Genomic DNA, 15666 nt, shown 5'->3' with positions numbered 1-15666 from the left:
AGCCATCTCCTACAAAACACCCACAGTCACAAAGGGCCCCGTCCCTCTCTGACCCACACAGGGCAAACATGATACTGAAAAACTAGAAACTTAACAACAAAAGAATAGTCCTCCTAGGCAGGACTACCAAGAAATTAATCTTTTAAATTAAAGAATAAAAACATGAGTGACAACAGGTCAGTACATATAAAGCCAGTAGAACAGAGTTAAAAGTGTCTTAGAAGACTGAGAGTCAAATGCATTAGTCAGAAAATAAATGAAAATGTTCAAAGAAGCACTCAGGAAACTATTAAAATAATAGCATTAACTTGAAGAAAAAGAGAATTATAATTATAACGTATGCTAAAATGAGAAATTAATAGTAAAATTATAAATGATCAATATAAATGAAAGCTATTTTGGAGAAAAAATTAGACAAATGTGACTAAAATGCTGAAATAAGTACTAGAAATAAAGGGAACACAGTAACAGATAAAATGACTGAAAAACTAGGCCCGGCATGGTGGCCTACACCTGTAATCCTAGCACTTTGAGAGGACGTGGCAGGAAGATCACTTGAGGCCAAGGAGTTTGAGACTAGCCTGAGCATCTAAGCAAGACCCCAGTCCCTAAAAAAATTTTGAAAATTAGCTGGATGCGTTGGCACATGCCTGTAGTCCCAGCTACGTGGGAGACTGAGGTGGAAGGATCGCTTGAGCCCAGGAGTTCAAGGCTGCGGTGAGCTGGGATCAACATCCAACAGAGTGTGGCTCTGTCTCTAAAAAAATAATAAGAAGAAAAATTAAATTAAGTTAAAAATTTTTAAAGACTGAAAAATGACGAGCACAACATATATATGTTATATACATACATATGTGTATATATATATATATATATATAACATATACACATTTTTACCTATATACCTAAAAACTTGCTTAAAACTGACTGTTTCCTAAGCAAAAACCATTGGTGTATAAGAAAATGTGTATAAAATCAATAACCATGGTAGAAATTATATAGACACTAAAAAATCAGTCTCCAAAATAGGCTCCAGGCTTAGCAGCTTTGATAGACGAATTCTATTAAAGGAAGAATTCTATCAAAGGCAGAATTCTATCAAAGGCTGATAACATTTGCATTTCTAAACAGAAGACAGAAAAATTTGTTATTTAAATAAAGGATAGAAAAACATGGGACGATTCTCAAATCATGTTATGAAAGCAAGCTATCATTTATTGCCAAAATCATATAAAAATTAGAAAAAAAAGAACCTTATAGAGCACTATCACCCTAGCCATAACCCTCACCATAACCCTAACAGTAACCCTAATCCTAACCTTTACAATAACTCGAACACTAACGGTAACTCCAACCCTTATGCTAGCCTTAACTCTAGCCCTAACCCTATTATTAACCCTTATTCTAGTCCCAGTAAGATACTGGGAGCATATTATAATTGGAAGAGCTATGGCCTAACGGGGTTTATTCCAAGAATCAACACTTGGAATGTCAGGAACAGAATTCACTCCATTGAGAGACAAAAGCAGGAATCATACAACCACCTAAATAGTAGCAATGAACACATTTAGTGAAATGCAACTTTTTTGATTTTAAAAAACACGTAACTTAATAAATAGCAATAAAAGAAAACTTCTGTAGCTTAATGAAGAATATATACCAGAGAGCTACGAGGAGCATACTTCATGGTGAATGCATTTGGGTCAAGGTAAAAATAAGTCAAATTTCACCTGAAAACCCGTTTGCAAATAAAACCATTTTAACATGTGACCACATTCAAATATATAAAAACTGATAGTTTTCCTATATAATGTTAAATATTTGATAAATGCAATGGGAAAAATCCCAATTACAATAACCAAATAACACAAATTAGTTGGAAAAGAATTTGAAAGATAAAACCTATAGCAAGAAAGCTATGAAATGTAACTGAAGGCTAATAACAGAATAAATGGAAAGACAGATTCCCTTTCTATATAGGAAACTATTTAAATATTGTTAAAATGTCAGCTGTTTATAATTTAAATTATAGATCTGATCCATTTGAAAAGAAACCTCAATATGATTAACTTTTTAAACTTGAAAATCATTCTAAAGTTCATTTAGAAAGTAGGTAGCCAAGAATAACCAAAATGTTTTTTGAAATATTGGTTACCTTTATCAGATATGGAAATATATCGTGAAACTAAAATAATTAAAACAGTGTACCAGCACTAGAACAAAGAGGTCAATTAGAGAATTCAGAAACAGACACTAAAATACACAATATTTTCATATGTGGTACACATACATAAAAAGTTGCAGCATGAATCATTAGAAAAATGAAGTATTTTGAATAAACGGTGTTTCTAATATAAGAAAAAATAACTTAGATCTTCACCTAAGAACATACACCTAATTAAATCCCAAGAAAAGGATTTTCTAAATGTAAACACAATAAGAGATGACATCACAACGGAAAATACTGAGCGAGCTACCCAAAATGCTACAGATCAGATGAAAAAGTGCACGACTCAACTGGGGAAAATTCCTCCCACAGACATAAAAGCAGAGTATCTTCAATAATGCAAGAATGCTTATGAGCATGGGGGAAAACGACATTATTGTTAAAGAGCTAAGCCATGTGTGTTCAGTGCGCTTCTGCATTTCGAGATGGAGACGTATGCAGTACCTGGTGTGTCAGGATACAACAGCACAGGCACTCTGGTACAGCCTTGTTCAAGCACAAACTTGCACTTTTGAGATCAACCTGGCAATTACACATTATGCCTCTTTTAAATGTCCATGTCCTCTGACCCAGGAATTCTGTAGGTGTGAACACTGCCTACAAAAGAGAGGAAGCTGCTGTGGATTTATGCACAAGGGTGTTTACCTCGTATTATGGATATTAGTGGAAAATCAGAAAAAATAAACAAAAAGGGAATAATCCAATAAATGATACCTAGATCCACAACATGGGAAACCATGCAACCTTCTAAAAATAATGTTCTCAAACTAGGTAAGGTCGAACACTTTGCAGAATACTATTCAGTTAAAAAGCAGGGCACGAAAGTGTGTACTGAATGCCTGAGGCAGACAGTCTGGACTGAAATTTCCCCACAGCCCCCAGAGCACTGGGCAAGAGGCGCTCACCAGGCCTAACGCTGCAGAGCTCAAGCAACCTGAGGAGAAAGATCTGCCTCAGATTCACCAAGCCAGAGGCCGCGCCTCTGCAGTGGAGAGGACCAGAGGGCAAGGGAAGTGGAAGTCTGCCCTGGCAGGAGCAGGGCAAGCAAGGGAGCTCAGGGCCTGAGGTTCATCAATTTTTTATAAAATAATATTTGCCATATAACCTTTAAAATTTTTTATTTTTAATAAAACTATAAATATACACAGTTTTTAAAAGCAAATAATTCGATAAAGCTTATGAAAAGCAGTGGCCCTACCCCTCCCTTGCCCCCTACATCACAATCCTTCCCTGAGCTCTTAGCCTCTTTCGGCATTTCTTTATCTCCATATTTCTAATTACTGAGTTTGTATTGCTATTCTTGATCTTACAACTTTATGTATCAGCTGTTAGCTTCCTGCTATAAAAGATGAGCACTGACTCTCCTGAGCCCCTACCTCGCCCTCCTCCCCACTCTCCAGGACTCCCCTCACTGGCTGTGCACCTGGTACCCACACCTGATGCTGCAGCTCCCTTCTTGCACAATGTTTCTGCTTCTCGCAGTGAATAAGGGCCTCCCCACTGCTTTCTTTGGTGTTCTATGAACTTAGGTTGATTTCTTTCCAAACTCCTAGCCATGGGGCCGACCACTGCAGACCCACTCATCCCGACATCACCCTCCAGCCCTTCTTGGAGCCACGCCCCAGGGCCCCAGCGTCCAGCTTCCTCACCCACCAAGTGGCTCCTTTCCCTCCCTCCTGTGTCTGTTCCTAGGTTCCCAGTGTTCTGGGGCCAAATAAGGAGGAGCTGGAGTGAAGCCATCCTGTGCCCTGCTTTCCGTTTAGGACAGTCCCCCACCGCAGGGCAGGCTCCCAAGTCACCTTCCAGGGAGGAACCAGACTGGGTAGGAGAGGGCTGAGAGGCTGACTCCTTCTCAGACAAGCTTTCCACAGCTTTCCTATGTCAACCCTATCTCTACTGCCTCCCCATGTTCAGCTGCACAGTAACGCCATTCCCAAGACGTGGGGGCACTGTCTGCAACACAAGAAACTCACTTCTCAGTCCCCTCAACACACACACATATAACAGATGCACACATACCACACACACATGCACACACCTTCCACACACACACGCATGCGTGCGCACCTATATACACACTCACCTGCACACACATACACACACACGTGTACACACAGACCTGTGTGGGTAAATACACATGCACACACACACACACCACACACACACTCACATGCACACATACATGCACCTCTCAGCTTTCTAGGTTCAGATCTGCTCTGACCATTTGCCTTCCAACTTTCAAAGTTCTGTCATCTTCTTTCTCAATTTCTTGGTGACTTCTGCCCTTTAAAAACATCTTGCCTGTCATTTTAGTGGGCTTTTAAGAGGAAGCAGAGGTCACTGTGAAATCAATTTGCCAATTTGGCTGAAAATCAAGGATCAAGGGAATAATTTTTTTTAATTTTAACATGGGAGCTACTAAGTCATCCCGGATGCTAACAGAAGTGACCTGCCAGTGAGGAGGGCACGCAGAGAGATGGCACCACAGACCACACAGCGGGGCAAGTCCCTGAGGAAACAAGAGGGTGGGCTTGTCCTGAGCTAACAGCGAGGGCTCCTTGCACTTGAGGGGCAGGAAAGGCCAAGGGAGGAAACGCGACTTAGCCCCTTGGGTAGGAGGATGGGGCAGAGAAGCAACTCTCTTCTCCTTAACTCTGAGGCATAGACGCCAGCTGAGACTCACATCTGATTAGATCAGAGATCTGAGGAAGGGGAAGCAGACAGAACAGAATGGCCTCAGGCAGAAGCAATTCTTCAAGGGGGTGCTGCTGGGACTAGGCAGGTGAGGGTGGATCCAAGCCCTGGGCTGTGAAATTAGATGAGACCAGTCTGCACAGCTATGTGGTCTCCATCAATGCTGTGATCTTGTTCTACCACATGGACACTGGGAGGACACAGAGGCAAAGCGAAGAGAGTGTGTGTGACAGTGACTACAGGGCAGCACCAGGTGCTGTGGGCTGATGAAGATGGGGAGGCCACCCAGAGGACCATGGGCAGGAAGGGGTGGGCTGATGAAGATGGGGGGGCCACCCAGAGGACAATGGACAGGAAGGGTGGGCTGAAGATGGGGGGGGGGCACCCAGAGGACAACGGACAGGAAGGGTGGGCTGATGAAGAAGGGAGGGGCCACCCAGAAGACCATGGACAGGAAGGGGTGGGCTGAAGATCGGGGGGCCACCCAGGGGGCCATGGACAAACAGGAAGTGGTGGACTGATGAAGATGGTGGAGGGCTACCCAGGGGGCCATGGACAAACAGGAAGGGGTGGGCTGATGAAGATGGGGGGGCCACCCAGGGGGCCATGGACAGGAAGTGGTGGGCAGATGAAGATGGGGGGCTACCCAGAGAACCGAGGACAGGAAGGGGTGGGCTGATGAAGATGGGGGGGGCCACCCAGAGGCCCGTGGACAGGAAGGGGTGGGCTGATGAAGATGGGGGTGCTACCCAGAGGACCGTGGACAGGAAGGGGTGGGCTGATGAAGATGGGGGTGCTACCCAGAGAACCGTGGAGAGGAAGGGGTGGGCTGATGAAGATGGGGGGGCCACCCAGAGGACAATGGACAGGAAGGGGTGGGCTGATGAAGATGGGGGGGGCCACCCAGAGGAAAATGGACAGGAAGGGGTGGGCTGATGAAGATGGGGGGGCCACACAGAGGACAATGGACAGGAAGGGTGGGCTGATGAAGATGGGGGGGCTACCCAGAGGGCCATGGGCAGGAAGGGGTGGGCTGATGAAGATGGGGGGGCCACCCAGAGGACCATGGACAGGAAGGGGTGGGCTGATGAAGATGGGGGGGCCACCCGGAGGACAATGCAGAGGAAGGGTGGACTGATGAAGATGGGGGGGCCACCCAGAGGGCCATGGGCAGGAAGGGGTAGGCTGATGAAGATCGGGGGGCCACCCAGAGGACAATGGACAGGAAGGGGTGGGCTGATGAAGATGGGGGGCCACCCAGAGGACAATGGACAGGAAGGGTGGGCTGATGAAGATGGGGGGCCACCCAGAGGGCCATGGGCAGGAAGGGGTGGGCGGATAAAGATGGGGGGCCACCCAGAGGACCGTGGACAGGAAGGGGTGGGCTGATGAAGATGGGGGAACCACCCACAGGGCCATGGGCAGGAAGGGGTGGGCTGATGAAGATGGGGGGGCCACCCAGAGGACAATGGACAGGAAGGGGTGGGCTGATGAAGATGGGGGGGCCACCCAGAGGACCGTGGACAGGAAGGGGTGGGCTGATGAAGATGGGGGGGCCACCCAGAGGGCCATGGGCAGGAAGGGGTGGGCTGATGAAGATGGGGGGGCCACCCAGAGGGCCATGGGCAGGAAGGGGTGGGCTGATGAAGATGGGGGGCCACCCAGAGGACCGTGGACAGGAAGGGGTGGGCTGATGAAAATGGGGGGGCCACCCGGAGGACAATGGACAGGAAGGGTGGACTGATGAAGATGGGGGGGCCACCCAGAGAGCCATGGGCAGGAAGGGGTAGGCTGATGAAGATGGGGGGGCCACCCAGAGGACAATGGACAGGAAGGGGTGGGCTGATGAAGATGGGGGGCCACCCAGAGGACAATGGACAGGAAGGGGTGGGCTGATGAAGATGGGAGGGCCACCCAGAGGACAATGGACAGGAAGGGGTGGGCTGATGAAGATGGGAGGGCCACCCAGAGGACCATGGACAGGAAGGGGTGGGCTGATGAAGATGGGGGGGGCCACCCAGAGGACAATGCACAGGAAGGGGTGGGCTGATGAAGATGGGGGGGCCAGCCGGAGGACAATGGACAGGAAGGGTGGACTGATGAAGATGGGGGGGCCACCCAGAGGGCCATGGGCAGGAAGGGGTAGGCTGATGAAGATGGGCGGGCCACCCAGAGGACAATGGACAGGAAGGGGTGGGCTGATGAAGATGGGAGGGGCCACCCGGAGGACAATGGACAGGAAGGGGTGGGCTGATGAAGATGGGGGGTCCACCCAGAGGACCATGGACAGGAAGGGGTGGGCTGATGAAGATGGGAGGGGCCACCCGGAGGGCAATGGACAGGAAGGGGTGGGCTGATGAAGATGGGGGGGCCACACGGAGGACAATGGACAGGAAGGGTTGGGCTGATGAAGATGGGAGGGGCCACCCGGAGGACAATGGACAGGAAGGGGTGGGCTGATGAAGATGGGGGGGCTACCCAGGGGGCCATGGACAGGAAGGGGTGGGCTGATGAAGATGGGGGGGCCACCCAGAGGGCCATGGACAGGAAGGGGTGGGCTGATGAAGATGGGGGGCCACCCAGAGGACAATGGACAGGAAGGGGTAGGCTGATGAAGATGGGGGGGCCATCCAGAGGACCGTGGACAGTAAGAGGTGGGCTGATGAAGATGGGGGGGCTACCCAGAGGACTGTGGACAGGAAGGGGTGGGCTGATGAAGATGGGGGGGCCACCCAGAGGACCGTGGACAGGAAGGGGTGGGTTGATGAAGATGGGGGGGCCATCCAGAGGACCGTGGACAGTAAGGGGTGGGCTGATGAAGATGGGGGGACTACCCAGAGGACTGTGGACAAGAAGGGGTGGGCTGATGAAGATGGGGGGACTACCCAGAGGACCCTGGACAGGAAGGGGTGGGCTGATGAAGATGGCGGGGCCACCCAGAGAACCATGGACAGGAAGGGGTGGGCTGATGATGATGGGAGGGGCCACCCGGAGGACAATGGACAGGAAGGGGTGGGCTGATGAAGATGGGGGGCCACCCGGAGGACAATGGAAAGGAAGGGGTGGGCTGATGAAGATGGGAGGGGCCACCTGGAGGACAATGGACAGGAACGGGTGGGCTGATGAAGATGGGGGGACTACCCAGAGGACCATGGACAGGAAGGGGTGGGCTGATGAAGATGGGGGGGCCATCCAGAGGACCGTGGACAGTAAAAGGTGGGCTGATGAAGATGGGGGGACTACCCAGAGGACTGTGGACAAGAAGGGGTGGGCTGATGAAGATGGGGGGGCTACCCAGAGGACCCTGGACAGGAAGGGGTGGGCTGATGAAGATGGGGGGCCACCCAGAGGACCATGGACAGGAAGGGGTGGGCTGATGAAGATGGGAGGGGCCACCCGGAGGACAATGGACAGGAAGGGGTGGGCTGATGAAGATGGGAGGGGCCACCCGGAGGACAATGGACAGGAAGGGGTGGGCTGATGAAGATGGGGGGGCCACCCAGAGGACTGTGGACAGGAAGGGGTGGGCTGATGAAGATGGGGGGGGCCACCCGGAGGACAATGGACAGGAAGGGTGGACTGATGAAGATGGGGGGGCCACCCAGAGGGCCATGGGCAGGAAGGGGTAGGCTGATGAAGATGGGGGGGCCACCCAGAGGACAATGGACAGGAAGGGGTGGGCTGATGAAGATGGGGGGCCACCCAGAGGACAATGGACAGGAAGGGTGGGCTGATGAAGATGGGGGGGGCCACCCAAAGGGCCATGGGCAGGAAGGGGTGGGCTGATGAAGATGGGGGGGCCACCCAGAGGGCCATGGGCAGGAAGGGGTGGGCTGATGAAGATGGGGGGACCACCCACAGGGCCATGGGCAGGAAGGGGTGGGCTGATGAAGATGGGGGGGGGCCACCCAGAGGACAATGGACAGGAAGGGGTGGGCTGATGAAGATGGGGGGGCCACCCAGAGGACCGTGGACAGTAAGGGGTGGGCTGATGAAGATGGGGGGGCCACCCGGAGGACAATGGACAGGAAGGGGTGCGCTGATGAAGATGGGGGGGCCACCCAGAGGACAATGGACAGGAAGGGGTGGGCTGATGAAGATGGGGGGGCCACCCAGAGGGCCATGGGCAGGAAGGGGTGGGCTGAAGATGGGGGGGCCACCCGGAGGGCCATGGGCAGGAAGGGGTGGGCTGATGAAGATGGGGGGCCACCCAGAGGACAATGGACAGGAAGGGGTGGGCTGATGAAAATGGGGGGGCCACCCAGAGGACAATGGACAGGAAGGGTGGGCTGATGAAGATGGGGGGGCCACCCAGAGGGCCATGGGCAGGAAGGGATGGGCTTATGAAGATGGGGGGGGCCACCCAGAGGGCCATGGACAGGAAGGGGTGGGCTGATGAAGATGGGAGGGCCATCCAGAGGACTGTGGACAGTAAGAGGTGGGCTGATGAAGATGGGGGGGCTACCCAGAGGACTGTGGACAGGAAGGGGTGGGCTGATGAAGATGGGGGGGCCACCCAGAGGACCGTGGACAGGAAGGGGTGGGCTGATGAAGATGGGGGGGCCATCCAGAGGACCATGGACAGGAAGGGGTGGGCTGATGAAGATGGGGGGGCCATCCAGAGGACCGTGGACAGTAAGAGGTGGGCTGATGAAGATGGGGGGACTACCCAGAGGACTGTGGACAAGAAGGGGTGGGCTGATGAAGATGGGGGGGCTACCCAGAGGACCCTGGACAGGAAGGGGTGGGCTGATGAAGATGGGGGGGCCACCCAGAGGACCCTGGACAGGAAGGGGTGGGCTGATGAAGATGGGGGGGGCCACCCAGAGGACCATGGACAGGAAGGGGTGGGCTGATGAAGATGGGAGGGGCCACCCGGAGGACAATGGACAGGAAGGGGTGGGCTGATGAAGATGGGGGGGCCACACGGAGGACAATGGAGAGGAAGGGTTGGGCTGATGAAGATGGGAGGGGCCACCCGGAGGACAATGGACAGGAAGGGGTGGGCTGATGAAGATGGGGGGGCCATCCAGAGGACCATGGACAGGAAGGGGTGGGCTGATGAAGATGGGGGGGCCATCCAGAGGACCGTGGACAGTAAGAGGTGGGCTGATGAAGATGGGGGGACTACCCAGAGGACTGTGGACAAGAAGGGGTGGGCTGATGAAGATGGGGGGACTACCCAGAGGACCCTGGACAGGAAGGGGTGGGCTGATGAAGATGGCAGGGCCACCCAGAGGACCATGGACAGGAAGGGGTGGGCTGATGAAGATGGGAGGGGCCACCCGGAGGACAATGGACAGGAAGGGGTGGGCTGATGAAGATAGGGGGGCCACCCGGAGGACAATGGACAGGAAGGGGTGGGCTGATGAAGATGGGAGGGGCCACCCGGAGGACAATGGACAGGAAGGGGTGGGCTGATGAAGATGGGGGGACTACCCAGAGGACCATGGACAGGAAGGGGTGGGCTGATGAAGATGGGGGGGCCATCCAGAGGACCGTGGACAGTAAGAGGTGGGCTGATGAAGATGGGGGGACTACCCAGAGGACTGTGGACAAGAAGGGGTGGGCTGATGAAGATGGGGGGGCTACCCAGAGGACCCTGGACAGGAAGGGGTGGGCTGATGAAGATGGGGGGGCCACCCAGAGGACCATGGACAGGAAGGGGTGGGCTGATGAAGATGGGAGGGGCCACCCGGAGGACAATGGACAGGAAGGGGTGGGCTGATGAAGATGGGGGGGCCACCCGGAGGACAATGGACAGGAAGGGGTGGGCTGATGAAGATGGGAGGGGCCACCCGGAGGACAATGGACAGGAAGGGGTGGGCTGATGAAGATGGGGGGGCCACCCAGAGGACTGTGGACAGGAAGGGGTGGGCTGATGAAGATGGGGGGGCCATCCAGAGGACCGTGGACAGTAAGAGGTGGGCTGATGAAGATGGGGGGGCTACCCAGAGGACTGTGGACAGTAAGAGGTGGGCTGATGAAGATGGGGGGGCCACCCGGAGGACAATGGACAGGAAGGGGTAGGCTGATGAAGATAGGAGGGGCCACCCGGAGGACAATGGACAGGAAGGGGTGGGCTGATGAAGACGGGGGGGCTACCCAGGGGGCCATGGACAGGAAGGGGTGGGCTGATGAAGATTGGGGGGCTACCTAGGGGGCCATGGACAGGAAGGGGTGGGCTGATGAAGATAGGAGGGGCCACCCGGAGGACAATGGACAGGAAGGGGTGGGCTGATGAAGACGGGGGGGCTACCCAGGGGGCCATGGACAGGAAGGGGTGGGCTGATGAAGATTGGGGGGCTACCTAGGGGGCCATGGACAGGAAGGGGTGGGCTGATGAAGATGGGGGGGCCACCCGGAGGACAATGGACAGGAAGGGGTGGGCTGATGAAGATGGGGGGCTACCCAGGGGGCCATGGACAGGAAGGGGTGGGCTGATGAAGATGGGGGGGCCACCCGGAGGACAATGGACAGGAAGGCGTGGGCTGATGAAGATGGGGGGGCTACCCAGGGGGCCATGGACAGGAAGGGGTGGGCTGATGAAGATGGGGGGGCCACCTGGAGGACAATGGACAGGAAGGGGTGGGCTGATGAAGATGGGGGGGCTACCCAGGGGGCCATGGACAGGAAGGGGTGAGGATAATCCCCTGATACCCTTCAGCTGCTCTCTGCACTAAGGCTAAGCATAGGTGAATTTTTAAATTCTTTTTCATATTTTTCAGTTCTATAAGGAAAATTGTTATCTTAAGGAAAACAAAAAACTCTAGGCCAGGCGCAGTGGCTCACGACTGTAATCCCAGCACTTTGGGAGGCCGAGGCGGGTGGATCACGAGGTCAGGAGATCGAGACCATCCTGGCGAACACGGTGAAACCCCGTCTCTACTAAAAATACAAAAAATTAGCTGGGCGTGGTGGCGGGCGTCTGTAGTCCCAGCTACTCAGGAGGCTGAGGTAGGAGAATGGCGTGAACCGAGGAGGCGGAGCTTGAAGTGAGCCAAGATGGCACCACTGCACTCCAGCCTGGGCGACAGAGCTAGACTGTCTCCAAAAAAAAAAAAAACTCTAAGAAGCAAATAACCAATTCAGTATTACAAGAAATAAAAGACCTCAAAGTAAATAAAAATCTTCAATGAAGTGTTCATTACTACTTCTTATTTCCTGATCTTGCTGTAGCTGAAAAACAGCCCCTACATGGGGCTAGGAGTGGGCTCTGGCACTAACCAGCTATGGGAGATGGGTCCTTACCTGCAAAATGAAGTGGACCTGAGAGGTCTGCACGGACCACACACAGCCCAGGGAAGGCACCTGTGCTTCGCCATGGAGGCCTACATTCATCGCTGTCTCTCAGGAAGGGGGAAGAGTTCTCCAAGACATGGGAATGAAAAAACCAAGTGCTTCCAAAACTACTGGCTCCCCTGGGAAACATCCACTCAGATGAGCTCCGCTCTGCTTCGTCATGGCACCCCAGAATCTCACAGCGGGAAGCTGCAGGACTCACTCGACACAGCCCACGAGAGGAGAGCCCGTCTGTTCCAACCAGCTCAGTGCTCATGGCACCTCCATTCCCACCAGCAGAAGAGGCCACAGGTACCTATAAAAGTTCCCTGTCTGTACTGAACGAAGGCATCAGGGAATTTCCAGAATCTGCCTGCTGCAGCCTCCACAACCCACATGCTGGCAGGCGATGGGTCCACCTGCACTGCTTGCTCTGCTTCTCAGCCTGGCTGCCGGGGCATGGCTTGCATGGTCGGGCTCGCCCCACCCCAGCACGCTGGTTTATTTCCAGAACTGTAGGCTGGGTCTGAAGAGCCTACAGTTAGGCTCAGAAGAATTTGGACAACACCAAAGTCGAAGAGAAAATGGGAACAGCACATAACAGGTGTTGTTTATCTGTCTGAGTCCCAGAGGCTCTTCCCTTGAGAGTTTGGTGAAAATTAGATCCAGATTTGTAAGATTACAAAGTTGGCCCCAAGGCAACAGGGATTTGGATTCCTCTAAGAAACAGGTATTACAGCAGCTTTAGCTAAAGCCACAACAATAACCTAGCACAGAGAAGAGACTGGCTGGCTCCCTGCTCCCACACCCACCCTGCTGTGGGCTCCTCTCAGCCCCGACACCACGTGGACTGAGAGCAGCCTCAGGATGACCTGTGAGACCCCTGATGTGCCCCAGCTGCACTCTCACCTCCTGCCCCTCAGCCTCCTCACTGCCCCATGGATGCACCAGGCATGTCAGACCCGAGCTTCTGCTCCAAACCCCCTTGGCCCTGCAGCTCCTCACCTCCTGCACCAAGGGGCTCACACGTGCACCTCCAGCAGAGTCGCGCAGATGCCCCGTGTCTCAGGGCTGACCTGATGGCCTATTCACACAGCACCAGGACTCCCACACCCTGCCCTTCCCTGTTTCCTCCACAGCCACTGTCACCCCCTGACATGCCACAGGATGAACTCACTGACTAGATTTATGTTTTCGATCCCCCCGCAAGGATGTCAGGATTCTGGCAGTGCGCCTGGGACATCACAGGCACACTGTAAACATGTGCTGAACGAATGAAGGAACAAACAAAGTCTTTGTTCAAGTAATTTGTTAGTAAGAACTCTCCTCTTATGATATTAGTCAGGATTCCAGTCACCTGCAAGCCTAAGCACCTAGGAGCACAGGCCCCAACCCCCCCATGCCATCTCTCCGAGGGCCTCCCCCTGCCAACTCCCCATGCCATCTCTCTGAGGGCCTCCCCCTGCCAACTCCCCATGCTGTCTCTCTAACCAGGGCGCTGCCCTGCTGCAGCTGACATCTCTGGAAGTTAGTAGGTGGGGCCCGCAGCACTGTCTCCTCAGAATGCACCGTGCTCAGGACCTCACAGCAGCCCAGGGCTGCCACCAAGCACACCAGGAAGGCAAGACACACTGGGAGCTCCGATCCACGTCCCATCAACAAGGCAGCTCTTCTTATTCTACTATTGTGAAGTTGGAAGACTTGGCTCAAATCCCAGCCCCACCACTGGCACCAAGATAACCTGAGTGAGTTACTTCACCTCGCCAAGCCTCAGGGAATAACAATCCCTATCTCAAAGGGGCACTGGGAGGAAGAAGGGAGTGACTCTATGGAAGTTATGAAATCAGGGTGGCTGGTACTACTTCATCAGCATCAGCAGCCATCATGACTACATTAGTTTTCCATGCAGAACTGCAAATATACACCAAGTTCCTGCTGAAAACGTTTTGAAAATGACCTTTAATAAGCTTTAGATAAAGAAAGACATCTTAAGTATAATTTTCAAAGGAGTCATCTCAAGGTAGTTTTACAAAACTAGAATTGGGACCACAGTGCATTGTGTGAGACAGGTGAGTGCCTCTGTGTGCTGGCCGGTGCCAGGTCCTTTCCACAGATGTCACCCATGCACTGTGTGGCTTCAGACATTGTGGTGCCATCACGGCCACCGCACACACAGGCACTACCGGGCAGTGGGCACTGTTGGCACAAGAACAAAGGCATGCGGTAGGCTCGTGCGGTAGGCTCCAAGTGCACTAACAACTGGCCCTCCAGCTCCTGCTGGTCTACACGGTCAGGTTAACTGTGGAGAAAGGTTACCAGAGAGGGAGGAAACTGCCTCTTTTAAAATTTTGGTTCCACAGAAGCAAGAAGGGAAAACGCGTGTCACTCACACTACATGCTCTTGGCAGTAGTGTGACCTGAGGCAGGTTCCCCATGAGACATAAAACCAGGATCCAGAGGGTCAGCAGAGACACACGGCTTCCCTTGAGAGCAAGACTTTCAACTCTGCTGACACGGAAAGAGTCGTTTAGTCTAAAAATATCGCCTGTGACAGCATCATAAGAAGCACTACTTACACGGAACCACGTGGGGAGCTTCTCTCTCGTAGACAGTCCTGTAAACAGTTGAAGGAAAAAACAATTAAAATTGGAAATCATAGGCTTTCCAAAGAGAGACAGAAATCACAATCTATGACCTTAGATACCAAATTTTTTCAAACCAAAGTCATCTATTAAAAAGACATGTTTATAAATCAGATATTGGGAAGGTCAAAGACAGTTTCCCAGAGAAAGAATTCCATAAAAAGTGATTCAATTCTAAACTGAGTCTGGAACATACACGATACTGATAAAGACTCAGAACCCCAGGGTCCCTGAACCTTGACCCACAGTCCTCGGCCTGACTGACGTCTGGGGCACAGCTGATTCTCAAATCCCTCTGAATCTATAGGGGAAGGTAAGAACACAGGGAGAGTATACGGGACGGGACAGCCCAGAACACCCACAGTCTCGGCTCCACCCTGAAGGGCCTTCACCTGGACCACAGGCCAAGGGTTCTCCCTGTGCAGACTGAATTAGCAGGTGAACACCGCGCAGAGACTCCTACAGACAGACAGCCGGCCTCTGTCCAGTGATGTCCAAAGACTACAGAAACATAAGAAAGCCTGGACCATGGTCAGCTGTGACAGAGAAAGAGTGAGACTGGGGTGACTCTCCCACCTCACTTAAAAGTCAGACAAAAGATATGAGATGAGGGCGTTCAGACATGGAGCAGCAGGCAGCACAGGACAACGATCCCCAGAGAAGGGAAGCAAATGGGATGCATCCTACAATTGCTGCAGCCTACAGCCTGGGGAGAGTGCCTGGGCCACAGCACAGGAAGGGGGAACCCAGGCAAGGCCAGGGGAGTTGGAGACGGAGTTGAGAATTCAGGGAGGCAAAGGCAGAGAGGAAAGGGGAGAGATG

At 52.8% G+C, this 15666-nt stretch overlaps 1 protein-coding gene across 43 annotated transcripts in view; it reads right to left on the bottom strand.

Moving 5' to 3' along the window:
• Window positions 1-15666, bottom strand: part of PCBP3 (poly(rC) binding protein 3) — a 306784-nt gene that overhangs the window by 201316 nt on the left and 89802 nt on the right. For 33 of the 43 annotated variants that reach the window (XM_063702541.1, XM_055373771.2, XM_031005180.3 and 30 more), the window contains one exon: window positions 14779-14816. The gene's annotated coding sequence lies outside the window, so the exon portion shown is untranslated. Of the gene's footprint in view, window positions 1-650; window positions 758-14778; window positions 14817-15666 lie in introns of all 43 variants that reach the window. The other 10 variants (XM_063702534.1, XM_063702536.1, XM_063702543.1 and 7 more) reach the window with 1 other exon arrangement.

This window comes from Gorilla gorilla, chromosome 22 (assembly GCF_029281585.2).
Source record: "Gorilla gorilla gorilla isolate KB3781 chromosome 22, NHGRI_mGorGor1-v2.1_pri, whole genome shotgun sequence".
NCBI classification, from domain to species: domain Eukaryota; kingdom Metazoa; phylum Chordata; class Mammalia; order Primates; family Hominidae; genus Gorilla; species Gorilla gorilla.
The sequence above is the reverse complement of the archived record's forward strand: the minus strand, read 5'-3'. Positions and strand labels throughout refer to the sequence as shown.